The sequence below is a fragment of the Sinocyclocheilus rhinocerous genome, unplaced genomic scaffold (assembly GCF_001515625.1).
Source record: "Sinocyclocheilus rhinocerous isolate Xijiao unplaced genomic scaffold, SAMN03320098_v1.1 scaffold578, whole genome shotgun sequence".
Taxonomy (NCBI): Eukaryota; Metazoa; Chordata; class Actinopteri; order Cypriniformes; family Cyprinidae; genus Sinocyclocheilus; species Sinocyclocheilus rhinocerous.
In genome coordinates, this window is record NW_015664024.1 from 329,554 (window position 1) to 344,230 (window position 14,677).

The window sequence follows — 14,677 nt, forward strand, 5'->3', positions numbered from 1 at the left end:
TAAAATTAAATCATCTTTGAGAGCAAGGGGGCCCCCTGGTGTTTCGCGGGCCCTACGCAGCTAGTGTATTTTGCGTATAGGGAGGATCGGCTCTGGTTATGAGGCTTACTGCGGCATACTTTGTGGAGTGCATGTTTTACAACATAAAATGTCTTCAGAGTGAGACACTCCAAAGCAAGAAGAGGAAGTGCACTCAATGTTTCATAAACTTAGTGGGGTGAGTGTCTGAAGCACGTATGAAACAATCTTGCTTTGCTCGGAGGTGCCTCAAGGCCAAAAGGGCCTGGAAATGAATTACCCACAGTCGACCGCTTCCGCTCCTGCTGGAAAGCAGCGGAAGTAAGCAGCGCTGTTTTATCATACTAGATACATTTGAACGTTCTGTTATAATGCTACTCTGTGCGGTCGTCACCTGTCTAATAAAATGCATAGCATATAAAGCGTCTTTGGTGTTTCCATCGAGGGTCGAGGGTGTATGACGAGGGTGTATGACGTCATTGGCAGGCGACACAATGACACTATAGAAACGCTCCGTGTCACTAGTTAAAATTGCTTATTTCTCTGGATTTAAACATTCTTCAGCTAAAGTTTTGCGTGATCCAGACAAAGACGGCGGCTCTCTGGTTCTAAAACAGGAAAAAACAGACTTGTCCTTGATCAACCTTTAGCTGAAATCAAAGTAAAAATGTTCTTAAATCTTAAAACATCACACATGGGATGAGGATCCCACCCTGAAAATGATACAATGATATTGTCGTAAAATCATATGTGAGACCCTGCAAATTTACACTGAAGTTAAATATTTGAACATGGCAAATGTCTGACAATATTAGGGTGACCATACATCATCTTTTTTGGACCTTAAAAAGGTTCCAGGTGGGATTTCTAAATTGCCTATAACTTCCAGGTTTTGGCTTCATTTTCCTATTGACATGCTCTCTAAAATCCTTGTACAACCAGTATACACGTATACATTGCTTTAACTGTTCTACAGATTCTGCCTTCTCGCAAAGCATAAAAAGGAATGATTATATACAAGGCCTGTGTGCTACTGGTCAATGGACTTTTTAATCACTACCTTCAGTAACGGTAAGACCGGATTCACATATCACATACAATAGCATTAACAAGATTACAGCATTCACACTGAAAATGTAAATTTTCAGTGTAAATTTGCTTTTGTACCTGAAGCTGCACAAAGCTTTTTAAGCCATTTTCATTTCGATGAATGGGACGCAACAAATGAATAAACCATCTATTATCGGTTAGAGAAGATACTGAGAGGAGCTTGGGTGTTTGTTTTGTGTTGTATTCTCTTCTCCCTCTCGTATAAGTTGTTTGAAGTAGGTCAGAGATGTTGTGTTGGTAAAGTGCGGGGACCTGCGAGGCCTCAGCAGGAGATTTCTTCCAGCCTTCTCGCAAAGAGCAAAATAATTGAGTGATATCAAAATACTTTTTTTCTTTTTCAAGATGTCTGCAATGGTAACATACTGTACCTGATTCAAAATCAAAGCCTGCATGAGTTCCTGCTTAAAAGAATAAGTTTAAAGGAATAGTTTAAAAGGATAGTTCACCTAAAAATTTTAATTTTGTCATCATTTACAGTCTCTTATGCTCCCTAAGGCTGCATTACTTAATCTAAAATACAGTAAATAAATAGTGTGAAATATTACAATAAAAAATTATTTCTATTTTAATTTATTTTAAATGTAATTTATTCCTGTGATGAGCAAGCTAAATTTTCAGGAGTCCAGTCTTCAGCGTCACATGATCCTTCAGAAATCATTATAATGTGCTGATTTGCTGCTCAAGAAGCATTTCTTGTTTTCAGTTTTGTAAACAGTTGTGCTTCTTAATATTTTTTGTGGAAACAGTGACACTTTTTAAAGATTTAGATATAACCATCGTTACATTTATTTAAATATACTGATGTAATATTTTCATATGAAATAAATAAAGGGTTTGGAACAACATGAGGGTGAGTAAATAAAGAGACAGATTTAATTTTTATCCAAAGGAAGAACATATTACTCAACAGCCAATGTATGGCAGCCTCAAGAAAGAAGCAGACACTGATTGAATAAGAACAGACAAGCGGTTCAGGCTTGACCGGACCTTTATGACTCGCTCACTGTTATGTGTTTGCTGGGATAAGAAAGGGCTGAGCATAGACTTCTTTGACTTTTATGAATACCCAGAAAAAGAAAAAAAAATCAACTACAGCTTGGTAGGATTGAGACTCAGTTCATGCAAATCATAAAGGCCTCTTTTTTTCAGCCTTACGAGACAGGAATGATTACTCAGTTTGCATTATAATACAGCATTATACAATACTTTCTTCGAAACCAATGTAATTTAATTTCCAATATTCAAGCACAAAGGATACACTATCAAGTAAAAAGCTCCCTGAGTTTTGAGGAGGAGAACCAAGCAAGAAACCCATCCTGCTTTGGGCAACCTGAAAAATGCAGCTGCAGTAAAAAGTTGTGAACTATAGCAGTTACTATGGATTTCTGCAATATACTGGTCATAAAAATGTATCAGAGCTTCAGTATACTGTGTTTACGTGTTAACAATTTTTCCACTATGAATTTATGTTGAACAAAAACAGATTACATAGATTATGGGTATTTACCTATTTGATTTGGCAACTCGTCTTTTTCAACTTTTCATTAAATGAACTGGTTCATTCAAATAATTTGTTCATGAATCAATGGAAATGGACACTGATAGTGTACAGTCTCTCTCCTTACCGTCAAGTAACTTTAGTAACTTGTGCATTGTTTTACTTACTTGCTTTTGACATCCGATCGAACTACAAACTTTCCAGTGATGGCTGTGAGAAAGGGATATTCCCTCGACAAGCTCGCTCATCTGTGCTGCCGCACGCTCAATCCACTTATAAGCTCGCACACATCAGTATACAGGCGTGAATATTGAATGTTTAACATTATATTAATTACATACATGTACTTCATTGACATCCTTAATCTAAATAACTCCATTCTACTCTCTGTTGTTGGTGTTTCTTTGTCCCGACATAACACTGCTCACACGTTGTGTGGTGGTGGTTTTTGGTATCAGAGCATTTTAATCAGTACGAGTACAGCATTGGTGCATCCCTAATTTTAAATCTACCCAAAAAGGGTTCACATACTTTTCTCTGCAGCTACAAATACACTTGTACACTGATATACTGGCAGTTACAGAGCAGTTTGTCCATTTTTCAAACATTTAGTTACTAGGATTTTCACAAAACAATGGCGAGAAGGAAAGGATGGGGCTAGGACAAGGAATGGGAGATGTTGCAAGCCAGACTGAAACTCACATCACTACATGAGCACAGCTCAACGTGTTGCAGAATGAACATATGACTGTGGTTTCAAACATTATTCCATCAGAAAAAAATGATATTTATGGGATCTGTAAAGGTTTGATGAAAAAATAATAATAATAAAGCTGCACAGAGTGCAAGACATTTGAAATGATGGCTAAAGGTTAAGGTGGAGAAATGGAGCAGAGGGAAAAAAACAGCATTGATTCAAAGGCCCATTCACTATTTCCATTACCTCTGTTGTGTCTAACCATCTCTAGGGCAGTGCTATTTGGTTTTCAAGGTAATTTTCTGAATGGAGTGCAGATTGTGACTGATCTGGGGCCTGTTCTGGGGACTATGGTGTGCAGGCGCTGACCTTCTGAGGCCAACAGCTGCCTTAGTGTTTCATAAAGTGATTATTAAGGCATCTGAACTCTGTCTTTTCTTCTAGCCATAATATTGAGTGACAACCATCATCAAGTGTCTATCAAAGTAGATGGTGAAGGGCACATGGGAATTGCATTTGGGTCCTTTTGTTAAAAAAATCCAATGTGATAAAGCAACACAATCTAAACGGTGCTGTACTGTCCTCAAAAACAGCACTGTGCAACTAATGCTCCTGTTTTAGCCTTGGTATCAAAAAACAGGACATCAGATACTGAATACATAAGAGGGAATGCACATGGGACATTTCTTTCTAGCAATGAAGTATGTTCGACCCTCTGCAAATTGTAAATACATTTGTAAACAGTTCTTCTGAGCACATTTCTCTCTTGATTCAGATGAGATGACTTTTTCACTGGAGAAAGCAGTATTACTGATAGAGAACTCGTATTTTGGCTGCAAGCAATGGTTTGAAGTTAAAATGGTCTTGATGGATTTGTTTCTTACAAACACTAGCTTTTCGCAACATAAGCTGTTAATGGACTGGAGTCATGTTGTGGATTATTGTGATGTTTTTATCAGCTGTTTGAACTCTCATTCTAATGGCACCCATTCAATGCACTGGTGAGCAAGTGATGTAATGCTGAATTTCCTCCAAATCTGTTCTGACGAAGAAACAACCTCATCTAAATCTTGGATGCCCTGAGGATGAGTGAAGTTTCAGCAAATTTTCATTATTGGGGGAACTATTCCTTTAAATAAAGTGGCAATACATTAATTTTTAAACAGTCTCCTTAAAGTAATACAAAAGAGAAACATAAAACTGGATCCGAAATGGACGTGGCAAGATGAGACAAAAGCAAAGACATCTAGTTGTTCCAGCCCCTTTCTTACCCTTTTATTGTCCACTCTTTGCTTACCTCCTCCAGGCCGTTCATCTCACAGTCTCCCAGTGGACCCGAGGTAAATGGACTCTTAGTCTGCTCTCCATACATCACCCACTGACACTGATGGACAACTTTTGGATTCCTACTTCTGATATTTCTTTCTTAAATCAATTATTCAAGATCTCAGATTCATGTCAGAGAGCACGCCTATTCATCATTCCTAATTGCCATGCACCACGTCGCCACTGATCAAAGCACCTCCACCTTCCTCCTCAATATTTAACACCATTGAAAAAAGACATGAAACAATACAAAAACTGTCACTTACTCCAAAAGCTCACTTGTGACCCTTTTATTCATACTGTGGCTTCACTCAAGATAAACGTCAGCTTTTGAGGAAAGTTTATCGACATATCATCAGGAACTATGCATGACAGGTAATTTCAGTCTGTTCTTCTCACAAATCTACTGTATCTTAAGGCTTCAAAAGACTTGGAATAATGTTCATGTCACATAGACCACGTATTTGACACTTTTATGGTGCTTTTTTTTTGTTGCCATTTTTGAGCTTTTGAATGCCAGTGAACAGTGAAATAGGCTTTTCACTGTTGTCAGCTATGCAGGTACGCCATATGTATAAAATAAGTAAGGAATAATTGACAATGAGTCGTTGAATTCACATTGAGGCCGTTACACCTTCTGTCTGCATTATTTTCTAATAATTCAATGGACCGCAGTTAATTATTCCACTTATACTATGGTTATCACACCTCAAATATTGTCGAGATGTTGTATTACAAGACATTTGTCAAGTTTTTGTCTTTAAAACGCTCTTGTGTGTAGAATTAATTTCTTACGCATCTCATCCAACGCCTCAGCGTTCTGTGCGCTTGTATGTCCGTGCTGTATGTGTGTGCATTTTTAAAGTATAGAGCGCAGGGGAAAGAGAGTTTGTGCTTATATAATTAAATAATTTGTCGTTTTATCTTTTTGTTTACTATATTTATTTGCTTCCTCAGTGTCTTTGTTGGTTTTGGTTCTGTTGCTGTTGTAATCTGTAAAGACCTTTGAAATAACTGAAATTGTTTGGCGAAGTGATATGGACATGTAATGCGGTGAAGACCTGCCTGGAACTACTTTAGCTGTGCGTTTCCCTGAAAATACCTGCACACCTTAGAACGTTTGTCAGCCAGATTCAATAACCATGCATTAAGCAACATGGAAATTCAAGCTTGGGTTTTTCAACTGACCAATAACTCAAGTCAAGGAAGCAATGCTGTTCACCATATGACCTTTGCTAATATGATAGTCATGAACACATTATTGGAAAAGTGATTATCTGAGTTTACTGTCCAGACATTCTTGCTAATTCAGCTGTTTGTGATAAGAACCCAGCAATTGATTGCATCTTTGGCCATGTACAGAAACAAAGGAAGATATCAGTGACCTCTCCTTGGTCACTGATGAACCTATACAGAAGCATGTTTTCAGCCGAGCTACTTTAATGGTGAAAGGTTTAAAGTCAACACAAGAAAATGAAGGTCATTTGTAGAAAACTGCAACAAAAAATAAAATTACTCTGTGGATCTGTTATTCTATAGTGTAAACAGCCAGTGAATAACAGCGGTCTACAAAGAATGATGTGAGATTAGTCGGTTATTTCAATATTTTCAGCTAGCAAAAACAAGAACAATCAAAAACAGTTTAAAGTTTATCAGAATAATGTCTAAGGTCTATCAGAAAGGATAAAATGTGTGTCTGCAGCAGACCAAAGTCCCCTGAAATACATTAACCTTTATAAAAACATACACGGCAGCAAAACAAACATCTTCCCTGAAAATCTGTTTGATCAAGCAGTCCATTTGCATTTAACTGCCAAAAAAAAAAAAAAAACCTGGGCTAGTCTGAGGTAAATAATATTGGCATTAAATTCAGAAAAGCTTCGGAATAGAGTGCAAGTCACATTTCTAATGCAAATGATTACCATCTTATATCCATCTTCAGTACGCCCTCACCGTGACCTTTCATAAAGCTCTTTTTCTTTCTCTGATAGACTAACATTTCAAAGAAGACATTTTCTTTCACAAAGGATGCAGAGAGCAAAGGTTGGGGGCACTCACAGATCTTGGTCCTATTTAAGGATTCTATCAGTTTGACTATGACTTGAAGGTTCATCATTTCCTGTGAGATCATCAGTTGTACATGGCTGAATTCACTGGGGCTAAGACTCACTGAAGCTACACTCTTAAATTCAACTGGCATAGACTGCCATTTAGTTGCCACTGTAGCTAGGCATGTCGCAATAATCGATATATCGACTTATCGCGCAATATATGTACATGACCTCAATAATTTTTGGTGACGCAATATATCGCACATTATATTTGCTTAAAAATAATGTCACCATGTTTTGTACATTCCACTTGCGCCAGTTGTTAGAAAATGTTTATTTACTATTTAGTCAGGTTTTTTAAGGTATCCAATATTTTGATACTTAATTTCCATGATCTAAATATTCTTAAAAATTTAAAGTTTGTTGTCATTTGGAAGTGTGTAGGCCTTCTCGCATTATTATGCTGTTACATTTTGATTATATATTCAGTGGCATAAAATGGTCTTTAAAATGACAATAATATAGCTTATCGCAATTATTTCTGGGGCAATATATCGCACAACAAAAAGTTGTTATCGTGACAGGCCTAACTCTAGCTGACTTAAAGGTAAATATGCAAACTCAGCTGAAAAAATATCTTAAAGGGTTAGTTCACCCAAATATAAAAAATTATGTCATCATTTACTTACCCTCATGTTGTTCCAAATCTGTATGTATATCATTGTTCTGAGGTTTTTGGCCATTCAATAAAAGTCAATGTGGTCCAATATGACCTTCTTCAAATTATCTTCTTTTACGTTCCAAAGAAGAAATGCAGCTTTGGAACAACATGAGGGCGAGTATAATTTTCAGATTTTGGAGCATTATCCCTTTAAGCTTGCATCCCAATTACCAATTCGATAATGAAAGTAGAAGATTACCGTGTTTCCAGTGAGGTGTGTTTGAATGAGAAATGCGTGCCTTCACGGAGTGGATCAGGATAATAATCTGGATAATATTTCCAGAGATTAACAACTTAAATTCTGCTCTGCACCTTACACAAACCTACTGTATTCCACCAGGGAGGACTGCAATGCATCGCCATTTGGATTACTTTTGGCACTGCTTTTGACATTTTTTAAATAAATAAATTATTGTGATTGCACTTATCTGTCTGTCATGTTTTTCTTTATACTGTACATACTTTTAAGAAATGGTTATGGTTAGGTTTAGAGGTAGGAGTGGGATTAGTGACTATAAAAAATATATTTTTAATGCTATTGTTTTACTAAAACGGTAATTTCCCTGCGTATTTCGGTCAATTACGTTTTATATATTTTTATATTCTCTATAAAATAGTTAGGTTTAGGTTTGGGGGTAGGTTAAGGGGTCTAGAAATCTAAATCGCTTAATTATATAAAAGATTTGTAAATATTTTACTTTATTTAAAAATACATAGCAGTTTTTACTTTTTAAACGTTGAAATACGTCCAAATAGTACATTTCAGCATCAATAAAAACGTACACATATGTACGTTTTGTGCCTGTAAACAATACGTACTAATACCTACATATAAACAATGAGACCAGGCTGTAAATTTATATTCCCTCCAACAATTCCCTGATTTGGATTTTGGCAAATTAAGTTTGGCAAAAAAAAAAAAAGTACAGCAGTACCATACAAAGATACACAATTGCGATAATCTAAATGAAGAATTAAGGTGCAAGTCATGGAGTGATTTTGCCCTTTGAATTTGACACCCAAGTCCACCCAAAGATAACCTGAGACTGAAAGCACTGCAGTGAAACTTGCATATCTTACCAGAGCACATGGTACAGTAAAATTTCTGATGGATATCAGGGTATCAATTAAGGCTGACTTTATAAGGCAAAACTGCTAGTATCTATAAAAACTGAATATGGCTATAGTAGATGTGAATCCTGGTTGAGTTGTGAGCCTTTCTGAACCTTGTTCTAGTTGACCTATAAGAAAGCAAGTCGGAAAAAAACAACAACAACACATAATCCATACTTCTTTTTACAACTGGCCTTAATTTCAACAGCCACTTCATGATGGCCTTAAACACCATTGTAATGTAAAGCGTGCAAGACTTTTAAATGGTAACAATGTTTAACTTTTTGCCAAGCATTGGAAAAGTGAACAGAATCAACGATGAAACATTACAAAAGCATTCATGGCATTTAACCATACAGTAGTTGTGAAAATTAAGTTAGCAAAAAGAGAGACCTTCTACATAAATATTAAAACAACAGACATGCACATATTGGCAAGCTAATATGTGCTAGAATTTGACATTTTCTGAGGAAACTGAGTTGTTCTTTCCTGTACAAAACCTGCTCCTGCTATGCTAAAGTGTGGGTGGTTGCCAGGGTGTTGCTACAGTGTTTTTAACATGTATGTGGTAACTAAGGTGTTTGGAATATTTGCTTGTTTCTATAGTGTAGCTGCTTACTGGACCAAGTCCAAAGATCTTCTCCACATGTCTCAATGATATTCTGCTCCCTAGACTTGCGTGCTGCTTCAGCTGAAGTCTATGGGAACTGCTTGTTTTATTAGTACAAGGTAAAAATTTTAAGTCTGAAATAGAAAGGTCAGATGTGGATTAGAGTCTATGTGTCCACGTGGTCCCTGAGGCCCCATGCATCGGGGGGACCTGAAAGGTGAAAATTCTGCTCAAGGTTGAGAAGAATCAGCTGGAGTATCTCTCATTCTCTCTCATGAAGGAGAGGAGAGCGTCTCTAGAGTAAGAAGTGTTTGTGTTTTTTTTGCTGTGCAGAACAAGGACAGAGGCTGAGTGACTACTAAATGCAGCATAGCGATCGAACAGAAAGAAGTTCCTCTCTTTCTTTATCTCGACACTGCAGCATATGCCCACAGCCACAGACGCTTGTTGCCCAACATTGTGAAAGCAAAAATCTACAATTACGGCCAGATTGACAAAAGAAGCCTAAGAACGGTGTGTAGTGGACAGTTGGTCTCAATGATTTGCGGTCTTTTTCTTTCATCAAGCCAACAAAAACACATTTGACTGATGTCATCTAACGAAGTCTATGAAGACGTCAATATCCTCTCTACATGATCAAATGACCATGAAGGTCCTTTTAAATACCACACCACTAAATCGGTAAAGACTTTTATTCTTTAAGGCTCAGGCTTGATGTGATTTCCACATTTGCCCTTAAAGAAAACTCAATTTAAATAGCATAAACTACTCCAAATAGACTTGAAACTGGATTTCGAAGGCAATGGCGCCACATACACATCAGTGCCCATGACATTAATTCCCAGAAATCCAGGAACCTAGTTGAAACATGTGTCCAAATGTAATAGAGTGATTGGAAAGTGCATGGAAACCTGGTCTCTTGATGTCCTTGAGTTGGGAACGCAAAGATGTGGCCAGCTCGCCAAGGTCCTCCATTTGCTTTCCGACCTGATGTCCTATTCACCGAGTCCTGGAAATAGACTCTCTTCAGGGACGTGTTTGAGCGCATGAGTATCGACTCACCAATGTTCTGATTAAAAGCAGGTTCAAGCAGCTTGAAATATAAGATGAAGTGTCTTTACCTTTTTTTGTTTTTGTTTCTGTTTTCCTTGTTGTTCTTTTCTTCTCTGCTTGAGCTTAATATAGGTTATTATCGGGAAGATGAGAAATTAGGCAAAATACATTTTCGCTCCTTTAATGCACCCATAATGGGTCTAGCATAGATTGCAACTGTGGCCCAGGGCTCTCTGGCACTCTATGAATATGCTTTACAATTCTGGTATTAATCAACCGATTATTCAGACTCACTCCAAGTGATGCCACTTGTATGCTACACATCACATTTTGCATCATGCCGTTTTTGTTTTATCTTTATTATAAACTCCTGCATGATAGTTCATAATTTAGTACACAAATCATTGCCAATTCTATATTGTTCTAAAGAGGAAAAAAAAAAAAAATCGTTATTTACTCACCCTCATGTCATTCCAAATCCATGACTTTCTTTCAAGGAACACAAAAGGAGATTTTATTTATTTATTTATTTTAGAAAGAATATGTTGGCCAATCTTCAATATAACAAATGATGATGAATGAGGACTCAGATTGTGCTCTTAAAAAAATAAAGCACTAAAATTGTCACAAACAGTTCACACTGCATGCAAGGGACCCTCTTTGTAAAATATAAAGATGACTATGTACTGTATTTTTTAATATATAAAGATGTATAATGGGCGAGAATAGGTGTGAAATTATAAAGACATGTTGTTTGCTAAATTTCAAAATTGTATATTCCTGTATTAATATAATGAAAGCAAAATTGCAGAAATTGCATACATTTTTTAAATGCATACATTTGAAGCTAAGCATTTTCAACTGAATTCAAATGTATTTGTACAGCGCTTGACACACCTAAAATGCATTTTGTACATTTTTTGTAGTTTTTCCTATGGACCCCCTATCCGTGCGGGTAACTGGACCCCAGTTTAAAAAAACTCTGGTCTATTTGAATTAATAATGATAACAACTTCAAAAATTAATAATGATAATAACTTCAATCTGTTCATCACACAAACCTATTGTATGGCTTCAGAAAATATGGAATATGTAGTGCATGAGTCATACACAATCAAAAAAAATATTTTAGTAGTTTGCTCAGTTTACTTAAAATAAGCTAACACAACACAAATCTTTAGATTTTTTTTACTCAGTTGTACTCAATTTTATTATGTTAAATGAAATTACATTTGTAAAATCTTATGTTAACAAACCATTTGTGTTGGGGCTACATTAATCATTTACGCTGCATTGACTGAATCTGGGCAGCTGATTTCTAGTTCCCAGCATGCTTTGCATAGGGATAGATCAATTAAGTGCTGTTTAATGTGTTTTTTTAGTAAAGGGAAATATCTATTAAAGTTTGCTGTTCAGACATTTAAAAGAGTTTATGTTGTTGTTTTTTGAGGTTACCATTATGCTGAAGTGTATGTGGTTATGCTATGGCTACATGAGCTAAAATGACATTGTTCTCGATGAGCTGTAACTGTGCTAATGCCAGTCATGAGAACACTCGCTGCATTGACTGAATCTGGGCAGTTGATTTCTAGTTCCCAGCATGCTTTGCATAGGGATAGATCAATTAAGTGCTGTTTAATGTGTTTTTTAGTAAAGGGAAATATCTATTAAAGTTTGCTGTTCAGACATTTAAAAGAGTTTATGTTGTTGTTTTTTGAGGTTACCATTATGCTGAAGTGTATGTGGTTATGCTATGGCTACATGAGCTAAAATGACATTGTTCTCGATGAGCTGTAACTGTGCTAATGCCAGTCATGAGAACACTTTTACTTGATCATTACTTGCATGCTACAAAACTTATACTTTGCATGTGAGTAAGTGTTATGTTGTCTATTAGTTCTTATAAGAATAAATAAAATGAATTAGCTTGATGGAAAGCAAGCACATGATTATATTGACTATATGGTCATCAGTTCTACCCTTCACAAATCAAAAGATCATGGAAATTTTATATGCGTGTATGACAGCTACTGACAACCTAAGCACAAGCTCCCCCCTTCACCATAACGGTAACCAAAAAAAATAAATATATATATTCTATAAACTCTTTTAAATGTTCAAAATAACATTAAACACTTAAACTCTAATAGGTCTTTCCATTTTCATGAAAATGCAGAAAACTCACGAAACTCTGCACAAGGGCACCAGTCTGAACAGAAACTGCACTGGTTGGATCAACAAGAGTGAATTAAGTTCAGGGAAAATTCACAGAATATGTAAAATTCAATAGGTGTGAACTATTAAATAAGCATGAATTTTACTCATCAGAACAATTAACCTAATTTATGTTCAACTAAATCAGTTCAACTGTGTGAAAATGTGCGTCATAATTATATTAAGTTATACCAACGAGATATTTTTTTTGAGTGCAGTATGGACTACTCTATTTATGGTTTAGAACAACATGAGAAAATAATTAAATAATTTCTATTATTGGATGATTTTTTTTTTTTTTGCAATGAATATAAACTCAAAAAAAGTCCATATATGTATTTCTGAGATGAACTTTCTCTCAAACAGCAAATCATGATTGTTCTGTGTCTAAGGAGGGTAGAGGGAATACACAGAGCACGCTCAGATGAATCAAAAATCAAGCGGACTAGTGTAATTCAAGTGAACCTGAACAACCTTGTCAGATGCACAGACTGTAAGATGGGTCCTCTGTGACCGTCACAAACATACACACACACACACAGACGCAGAGGTGACACAAACTTCAGTCCTTCTCGACCCCTGTCAGGTAGGCGCCAAAAATCTCGATGACTGATGAGACAGTCGCACATGGTGCCTACGATAAAGTAAGTTGTCAATCTGGGATGGACGTTCTCTGCCAACGCTCACATTCTTACCCCCTTGAAAGAAATGGTAAAGCTGGTCGGTATGACACCTTACGTGTTATCATCAATAAACACCATTTTCATTGACTTTGTTGCAGTCATGTGATTGCTGCTTATGTCTCGCTTAAAAAAAAGGTCTACAGCTTGTGGTGGAAGGACAGAGTGAGTTTACAGTATGAGTCTCTCCAAATGTCATTTGTAGTTACGTGCCATTTAGCAGCTACTTTTTAATCAAAGTGACTTACATTACATGAATTGCTGGGACAGTAGCCCTGAAGCTAGTGCTCACTTCAAGGTCAAAATGCTGATAAGGCTGGATGGAATAGCAATTTCTTGGTTAGCAGCCCATCTTCTTAACCATTACACTACCCTAACAAAACGCTTGATGACAAGGACACATTCAATTAATCAAAAGTGACAGTAAAGACATTTATAATGCTACACTTCAAATTTATATTTCAAATGATGTTCTTTCTATTCATCAAAAAAAAAAAAAAAATCCTGAAAAAATGTATCTCAGTTTCCTCAAAATATTAGGCAGCACAACTGTTTTTTTTCTTTGAGCAAAAAAATCGGCATATTAATGATTTCTAAAGAATCAAGTGACACTGAAGACTGGAGTAATGATGCTGAAAATTCAGCTTTGCATCACAGGATTAAATTACATTTTAAAATATATTCAAATAGAAATGGCTATTTTAAATTAAAAAATTATTAATAACAAATGTCTTTCATTTTTTCCATGAAATAAATGCAGCCTTGGTGTGCATAAGAGATTTCTTCCAAAAAAACATTGTACTATCAAGCTAACTTATATGCATAGCCTACATTAAATAAAAAAATCTCTCTGAAAATGGACCAAAATATCATATTACCCATTCTGCATTATACACACTTTTTTGCCAAATCAAATTTTTTTTTTTTTTTTTTTTTTAGATACCATGACAATTTACTTCAGTCATTTAATCATTTAACTGACAATTGTCAAATCTAGTAAAAAATTATAGCATTTCTATTCTGAAAAAAACTAAACAGAAAATCTTTAATCAACTTTCTTAATTTTTCTCTTTTTAGCGTATTTTCTCATGTTTCTGTTTAAGGCATCTGCATGCTGTCACACTACACTCGGGGAGGATTGGAACGAGAAGACGCTGGAGAACACTTCGACATGGAATTTAAAGGAATCAGCAACAGAGAAAACACAGGAACTCATAGAAGACGTTTAACAGCAGACAATATGAACTAAATGGGGAACACCTGGACCAACTGAACATACAGACAGGAACGGGAAGGACCAAATAAGGGCATGGAAACACATGGGGAGCAAAACACACACAAAACACGGAACAAAGTCTGACACAAGTAAAAGTTAGCAAGCTGTTTTGGTTTCATTAAATGTCTGAGATGTTAATGGACAGGACAAGCCTGTAATCTCTTAATCTGTTCCTAAAACTTCAGTTTCCCTTACTCATCCACAAATGCATTAGCTGCTAAATCGACACAAGACTCAAACAGAGTGAATCTTAAATGGCTTCCAGGCATTAATTGGATCCAAGGAACAGGAAACACACAATTAGAGGTGT